At 36.8% G+C, this 8,828-nt stretch overlaps 1 long non-coding RNA gene across 1 annotated transcript; it reads left to right on the top strand.

Moving 5' to 3' along the window:
* The first annotated feature begins 200 nt into the window (after window positions 1-200).
* On the top strand, window positions 201-8,611 carry LOC144315608 (uncharacterized). The gene is made up of 2 exons (XR_013381330.1): window positions 201-243; window positions 6,253-8,611. It is a non-coding gene; the product is annotated as an uncharacterized LOC144315608 (long non-coding RNA).
* Window positions 8,612-8,828: the final 217 nt, after the last annotated feature.

Here is an 8,828-nt window from a genome sequence, read left to right as displayed (position 1 = left end):
TCTCCCAAAGATTGGTTGCAGAAATTTTTCTCTGTATTCCAGAGGTAGCATTCACATCCTCCAGTACTGGTTGGGGGAGAAGCACAGTTTCATCTGTGTTGTCGTGGCCTCTAGTTTCTGCGGGGAGGTTTTCTTCTTTGAGAGTGCTAAGTCCTGTCCCTGAATTTGATCTACTTCTGTCTAGCCCTGAATATTACAAAGGGAGCTAAGACCTCTCCTCAAGATTCCTCGAATCCAGACATGGTAAGTAACTAGTCTGGGGCCAGAATGCAAGAACCCAGGACCTTCCCTTAATAATTTCTTTTGCAGCTTTGCTGGTATTACATAAGGAGCACTAGCTTAAGAGCCAAGTCCTAGCATCTAGGAATGATGTAGTAACTAACTAGATTGAGACACTGTAACCCTGTAACCTTGGATGAGTGATTTAACTCCTCTATGTCTGCAGTTATGATATCCAAAATAAGGAGGCTAGACACTGATTTTGGAGGTCCCATTTTGCATCAGTATTTGGGTCTTCATCTGGTGTTCTTAATCTTCACAGTAATCCTGAAACTTCTCTCCAACCTTTCCCCCCATCCTACTTTCTTGCTTTAGTTTCCAATTTTTTTGAGTCTGCTCTTTGCCAAGCATCATATCGGCTGCTAGAGATATGATTGTGAACAAATAATTTTTACATCTCCTTCCCAGCAATCACCTGCTTGGATAAAATGGTGATTCTGAACTCTGTCCAATCTTGGCCCAAGTGAATTTTGAGAAGGATATTTCTTGCACCTGAGGATATATTTGCACTATTATTACTACAGAAAACTTTCCATTTTACTGAAACATCTGCTCTGCTCAAAAATAAATAAATAAATCTGTGACTCATATTTACATCAGAAAATGGATCATGCTAGTTTTCTATTTGGAAAGCTTCCCCAATAATATCCCCCTTGCTCTCTTGGAGAAGGCCCATAATATCTATAAGTGCTGCCACCATACAACAGCTGGTCTCAGTTTTTATTATATTCATGCTCTGAATAAGTCCTGCCCAGTGGAATTCTGCGCAGGCAAGAATCACTTCTGAGCAGTGATAGACTGACTCAAAATTAAGTGAAAGTGGTTACCGATGCTAATGCAGCCATTCCTTAAAAAGGGTGTAATACCATGTTAAAAGTGAATATCAAATATACTGAGAAAGTGGACACAAAATTAAGTGTCCCATAAACTTTAACCATATATTCTGCAGGTTTTCTTTAAAACACATATGTGCGTGCACACACATACACACACAAACAAAAAAAAACAAAATAAGCAAAATATACTCTCTATTCTTTTAACAACATTCAGAAATACTTTTGGAGTGCTTGCACATACATGACAGTCATTGTAAAATTTTAATTTTAGAAAAATTCCTACTTGTTAAATGACATTTAAAAAGTATACTCTAAAAAAATTAAAAATATAAAAAAAATAAATAAAAATAAATAAAAAGTATACTCTCCAGGGATGTGAGGCTGACTCAGTCAGAGGAGCACATGACTCTTGTTCTCTGGGTTGTGAGTTTGAAACCCATGTTGATGGTAGAGATTACTAAAGAAAAATAAACTTTAAAAATAAATATGTAAAAAATAAAGTAAACCCTCCAAATGATGGAAGATGATAATTGCGTTGTACTTTGTACTGACCAGACCACATCTGGAGCACTAGTCAATTCTAACAGTGCATTTTTAGAGCAACCCAGACAAATGAGAGTATTTTCAGAGACGTGAGGGGAAAATCGAAAAGAAACTTTTCCTAAATGGAACTGTTAAAGAGATGTACATTTTTAGTTTAGAGAAGAGCAGATTATAAGGGCACATAGTAGCTAGCTCTCTTTGCATATGTAAAAGGAGATAGTATTTTTGGTATATTGCTCTAGAAAACAAGGGGTAGAAGTCATGAGGAGGCATATTTCAGCTCAAGCTAAGATGTGGATTAGATCTTCGCTTTGGTACTCGATCATTAGAGGCAACCAAGCAGAGGCTAAACTATCACCTAGCTGGAATATTGTAGCTTTTAATTCCATTTCAACTATTAGATTTTATGTCCCTTCTTGCCCTTTGATCAGTGCATGTGAAATCCAGAATCTGATGAAGGAATTAGGACACATTGCACAATTCTACAACACATTTGAAAAGCTTTACCTGGTACCAGTTGATAGAGAACCTAGGTCTTCTTTTGGAACCGTGTTACTCACAGCTCTAAACTGACTGCAATGTTGCGCATGACCTCATTCATATTTCTGATGTGTATTTCCAAGCAGAAATGGTATAAAATATCTCATATTGTGACCTCAGGGACATAATTTCAAGATATGTATAACTTGGAGAGCCAGAAATGTAGTCTTTTGGCTTTTTAAGAATCAAAACTTTTAAGGGAATTTTCTTAAAATAGATTGAGTTCAACTCGCCCTGCAATTTTCTGGAGGAAAACCTGTTACCAATTTTCGGAGAATCACCCTGGAAAGTGCTCTCTGACTTTCAGAAGTAGGATGAAAATCGCATTCCATGTGTATCACATCCTGTGCGTGGGCACAGTGCCTCTACAAAGTGTCACTCATGGATGTGTGCCCTGAGTGAGGGGTGGGGGAGTGGGTGACAGGACAAAGCCAATCAGTGCATGTGACCTGAGGGGAGAGAGGGGGGAGGCCAAGATGGGAGGGGTGGAGCTCTGCAGAAGGAGACAGGAAGAACTGGCAGGGCGTTTGTTTGCAAGCAGGGGTTTCAGTATTCAGCAGAGTACAGAGATTAAGCACAGATCAATGCAAGGAGACTGAAAAGAGTAAGAGTCCTTTCCTTTGCAGAAGGCACTTAGATAGATGAAAGGAGAATTGTATACTCCCAGATTTCAAGCCATTGGTATTGAAGAATGTAGAAGCCTGGAGATTCTTCTCTCTCTGCCTATGTCTCTGCCTCTCTCTGTGTGTCTCTCATGAATAAAATAAAATAAAGTAAAATTAAAAAAATAAAATAAAATAAAATAAAATAAAATAAAATAAAATAAAATAAGCCTGGAGATTCTGATGGTTAAAAATACTACTGTATTTCTGAACATTACCTTTGAAATACTATTTTGAATAGTGTAGTATTTTGAATAGTATTTAAAATACTATTTTTTCAAAGTTCTTTGTCATTTAATGGGACCAGACATAACACAGTAGAAACTTTAAAAATTTAAAAAAATTTTGGAATCCCAAACCTGATTAATGCAGGGTATCAAATGTCTTAGTAAGGCCAGTGAATTTAGTGGGTATCAGTAATATCCTCTGCATTTTATTTTTTGTAGTAACTAGAACAAAAATTATGTCCCCAACTTCATATTCTGGTCCATTGGGTATTTTGGAAGACTAGAGCTAGTTTTGTTGTGCAAAACATTGTCTGGAGGGAAATTGGGCCAGGACATTAACTCAGTTGCTTTAAAAGCATAACAGCTGGTCCAAGTTTTACAAGTTTTTTCTCATTTATTCTAATATAACTTTTGTTCATATGGTTTTAAGGTTTGTGCCAGGGATTCCTCAGACTAAAGGAGAAATGCTGAGTATTATTCTTCATACCTTATAGCTTTACTTAGAAAATGTGCCAACTCTATTATTTTTCAAATATATTATTAAGAATTCTAGAGGCATCTGAGGGGCTCAGATGGTTAAGCATCTGACTCTTGATTTCAGATCAAGTCATGATCTCAGGGTGGTGAGATCAACCCTGCGTGGGGGTCTGTGCTGAGTGTGGAGCCTGCTTGAGATTCTCTCTCTCCCTCTGCCATGGTCCTTCCCCCCCACTTGGACTCTCTCACTCAAAAGTGAGTGATATTCAGATCCAATTATTGAGTATTTACTGAGGAGAAACTTAAAATACAAGTTATGACATTATAAGGAGTCAGGGCAGCAGAAGGGATATAGCACATAATAGATAAGAGTGTGGAGTCAGAGTCTGTCAGAGTTTAGATTCTAACTCTGCCATTTACTACGTTGGATTCTTTGGATGAGTCAGTTTCTCTGTGACTTGGTTTCCTCAGTTGTGAAGTGTAAGTTTTCTTAATCTTACATATTTTGATGTATTGGGTAAGAATTTTATACCTTGGGACCTTTGGGAATGCCCTACAGGCTCACTCAGTAGAGCATATGACTCATTCTCAGGGTTGTAAGTTTGAGCCCCATGTTGGATATAGAGATTATTAAAAAAAAAAAAAAAAACTTTTAAAAAAATATAAATTTAATTTAATTAATAGTGTATTATTTATTTCAGAGGTAGAATTTAGTGATTTGTCAGTTGTATATAACATCCAGTGTTCTTTACATCAAGTGCCCTGCTTAATGCCCATCACCCAGTTACCCTGTTCCCCACCCATCGCTCCTCCAGTAACCCTCAGTCTGTTTACTGTAAAGAGTCTCTTATAGTTTGCTTCCCTGTTTTCATCTTATTTTTCCTTCCCTTCCCCTATGTTAATCTGTTTTGTTTCTTTTCTTTTTTTTTTTTTTAAGATTTTATTATTTATTCATGAGAGAGACACAGAGAGAGAGAGAGAGAGAGAGAGAGGCAGAGACACAGGCAGAGGGAGAAGCAGGCTCCATTCAGGAGCCCAACATGGGACTCGATCCCAGGTCTCCAGGATCATGCCCTGGGCTGAAGGCGGCGCTCAACTGCTGAGCCACCCAGGCACCCATGTTTTGTTTCTTAAATTCCACCTGTGAGTGAAATCATATGGTATTTGTCTTTCTCTGACTTATTTCGCTTAGCATAATACCCTGTAGTTCCATCCCCATCATTGCAAATGGCAAGATTCCATTCTTTCTGATGGCTGAGTAATATTCCATTATATATGTATATATCACATCTTCTTTACCCATTCATCTGTTGATAGGCATCTGGCCTCTTTCCATATTTTGACTGTTGTGGACATTGCTGCTACAAACATTGGGGTGCATGTGCCCCTTTAAATCACTATGTTTGTATCCTTTGGATAAATGCCCAGTAGTGCAATTGCTGGGTCATAGGGTAGCTCTAAAAAATAAAATATTGTTAAAAAGAGGATCTTAGACATTTGAAGAAATTATGCATCTTACTGTTTCAGAATTTCAAATAAGTGAACGCAAGTAAACATAATATTGCTTAGATATTTAAAATGCAAGAATTCCATTTTAAAAAATGAGAGAATTTATGGGACACCTGGGTGGCTCAGTGGTTGAGCATCTGCCTTTGGCCCAGGGCATGATCCTGGAGTCCTGGGATCGAGTCCCACATAGGGCTTCCTGCATGGAGCCTGCTTCTCCCTCTGCCTTTGTCTCTCCCTCTCTCTCTCTCTGTGTCACTCATGAATAAATAAATAAAATCTTTTTAAAAAGTAAAATAAAATAAAAAATGAGAGAATTTAGGTATATGTAGATTAAGGGACTTGGCTAAAATGTGAAAGACAAAGGCTATATCAGGGATTCATTCTTCTTGTAACCTTTAGAGCATTACTTAAACATGCAAGCAAAAATAAATAAATATTCAGAGCCAACTTTATTTTTTTTTAAGTTTTATTTATTTATTCATGAGAGACACTCAGAGAGAGGCAGAGACGCAGGCAGAGGGAGAAGCAGACTCCCTGCGGGGAGCTGATGTGGGACTTGATCTCTGGACTGGGATCACGCCCTGAGCCAAAGGCAGATGCTCAACCACTGAGCCACCCAGGCGTCCCCAGAGCCAACTTTGGATCACAGATATCATTAGCACTTGTACCCTTTGGTGTTTTTACATACACAGCTTTTATTTATTATTTTTAAAATTACTATAATTTTTTTTTTGAGAGAGAGATTGATAATGCAAGCATGGGGTAGAAGGGCAAAGGGAGAGAGAAAATCTTAAGCAGACTCCATGCCTGATGCGAGGCTCAATCTCACGACCCTGAGATCACGACCTAAGCTAAAATCAAGAGTTGGACTTAACCAACTGAGCCACCCAGGTGCCCCTGTACATAGCATTAAATGCAAGATGAGTTATTTCAAGGTGAGTTTAAATGAGTGAGTTGAGTCATCTTACCTTCTGGAAAATACACTTATTTATTTTTCCATGTTAGCAACCTTAAGACAATTATCTATACATAGGCAAGGAGGAAGGATTAACTGGGGAAAGCAAACCGTATAATTCAAACCAAATGACCCCTTTGGTCTGAACTGTCCAAATAACTGTGACTAATTTGGTTGTTTTTCTGTTTTGTTTTGTTTTGTTTGCTTCATTTTGGAAACTGGAGGATCAGCAAGAAAGTTGGATGAAGAAAGAACTGAATTTTCCAAACAACTGCCTCAATTTTCTACTCAGGGACAATCAGTGTTGACCCTTAAAATAGATAATAGGAAGTGCTATGAAAGTGTTTTACCCCAAAATAAGGACCCTAGATCCTGTCATTTCACTATTATGAATAATTTCTATTTAAATTTTATGTTTAAAATGTATGGCTATAATTAAGATGTTTGCTTTAAGCTGCTATCAGCGAAAACTTGATAGTGCAGCGTCACTATTGCCCATCAGCAGAAAGCAAGGCTAGCACATTGATTTCTAAATATCTGTCTCAGAGGAGAATAGGTCTTAGACATGAGCAACCAATTTTCCAAGATGCATGACTTGGATTTAGTCCAAAATGTAAACCCTAGAATTACCTATCAAGATAAAAGTAGCTGAGCTATAACACATAGAAACAAAAAAGCTAGAGCAAAATCAATTATAAGTCGCCACTATCTAAGAATATGAGAAATCTCTTAAAATATTTGTCACCATGGTTTATGTGAACTAAACTATCAACTACATTAACTGATATTGGCAGAACTTTCCACCTAACAACTGTAGAGTTCTTCTCTTCCATTGAACCTTTGAAATTTTCAAACTTCTTTTCAAATTCATGTTTAGTCATGAATATTGACTCATTGAAAAATATCTAATGAAAAAAACAACAATCCCCTAGGATATGCTGACTACAACAGTATTTTTTTTTTTTTACAACAGTATTAAATTAGAAATCACAAACAAGAAATCTTGGTGTATTAGGTTGCTCAGGCTGCTACAACAAACTACCACAGAGTAGGTGGCTTAAAGATTAAGGTGCCAGCAAATTTGGTTTCTGTTGAGTCCTCTATTCTTGGCTTGTGCATAGCCAACTTCTTGCTATGTTCTTACATGGGTGCATGAGGAGAGAGAGGGACAGGTGAGAGGGCTTTCTGATGTCTCTTCTTAAAAGGACACACTAATCCTATTGGATCAGTGCCCCACCCTTATGACCTAATTTAACTTTTTTTTTAAACCTTATTTAACCTTAATTACTTCCTTAGAGTCCCATCTTAAAAGAAAGCTATACTGGGGGTCAAGGCTTCAATGTATAAATTTTGGGAGGGCACAAACATTCAATCCATAATATTTGGAAAACCTCAAATATTTAGAAGTTAAGCAACAAACTTCTAAGTAATCCATAGATCAAATAAGAGATGACAGGAGAAATTGGAAAATATTTCAAACTGAATAACAATGAAAATATAAGAAATTCATTCTGGGGAGGATACAACTAAAGCAGTGCTCATCAAAACATTTACAGCTTTAAGTTCTTTATTTTTTATAAGGTTTATTTACTTTTTGAGAAAGAGAGAGAGTGTGAGCACACAAACAGGGGAGATGCAGAGGGGAAAAGAGAGAATCTCTAGCAGACTCACCACTGAGTATGGAGCCCTGATTCCAGGCTGGATATGTGGCTTAATCTCACAATCTTGAGATCATGACTCCATTTGAAATCAAGAGTCAGATGCCCTAACAACTGAGCCACTCAGGCGCCTCAATAGCTTTAAATTCCTAGATTAAAAGAAGAAAGGTCTGGGTACCTCGTTGGCTCAGTCGGTAGAGCATATGACTCTTGATCTCCAGTTGGTAAGTTCAAGGCCCACGTTGGGTTTAGAGTTTACTTAAAAAAAGTAAATAGAAGAAAGGTCTAAGATCAATGATCTAAGATTCCATCTTAATAAACTTAAAAACAGAAGACCAAAGCAAACCCTAAACGTGTAGAAGGCAGGAAAGACAGTAAAGAGCAGAAATCAATGTAAATAGGAGACCTCACACAATAGAGAAAGTTAATAAATGTGACAGCTGGTTTTACATTATTCACTAGTAATGCTAAAAATATTAGCATAATTAGTCAAGCTTTAAAAAAGTAATCAAAAATAAAAATAAAAAAGTAACCAAGAGAAAAAAGAAATAACATATACCACCAATAATAAGAATGATACAGAAATTATTACCATAGAGTCCACAGACTCTAAAGTAACAATAAAAAGATATTATTAAAACATTTTACCAATAAATTTGATACATTATAAAAATGGAAAAGTTCCAGGAAAATATAACTTACCAAAATTGACAAAGATGAAATACTATTTGAATAGCCTCCCTCTTATTGGTAGGGGATATGTTCCAAAACACTCAGTGGATGCCTGAAACTGAAGATAGTACCAAACTCTATATATCCTATGTTTTTTCCTATTTATACACACCTTTGATAAAGTTTAATTCACAAATTAGTCATAGTAAGATATTAACAATAATAGCTAATAAAATAGAATTATATGAATACTGTAATAAAAGTTATGTGAATGTGGTTTCTCCTAAAAATATCATATTGTATTCACCCTTCTTATGATGATGTAAGATGATAAAATGCCTATGTGATGAGATGGAGTGAGATGAATGATGTAAGCATTGTGACTTAACATTAATGACCGAGGGAGGATCATCTGCTTCCAGACTGCAATGGACTGCAGGTAACTGAAACTATGGAGAGCAAGACCACTG

This window comes from Canis aureus, chromosome 6 (assembly GCF_053574225.1).
Source record: "Canis aureus isolate CA01 chromosome 6, VMU_Caureus_v.1.0, whole genome shotgun sequence".
NCBI classification, from domain to species: domain Eukaryota; kingdom Metazoa; phylum Chordata; class Mammalia; order Carnivora; family Canidae; genus Canis; species Canis aureus.
This window is presented reverse-complemented; position numbering and strand designations above follow the sequence as displayed.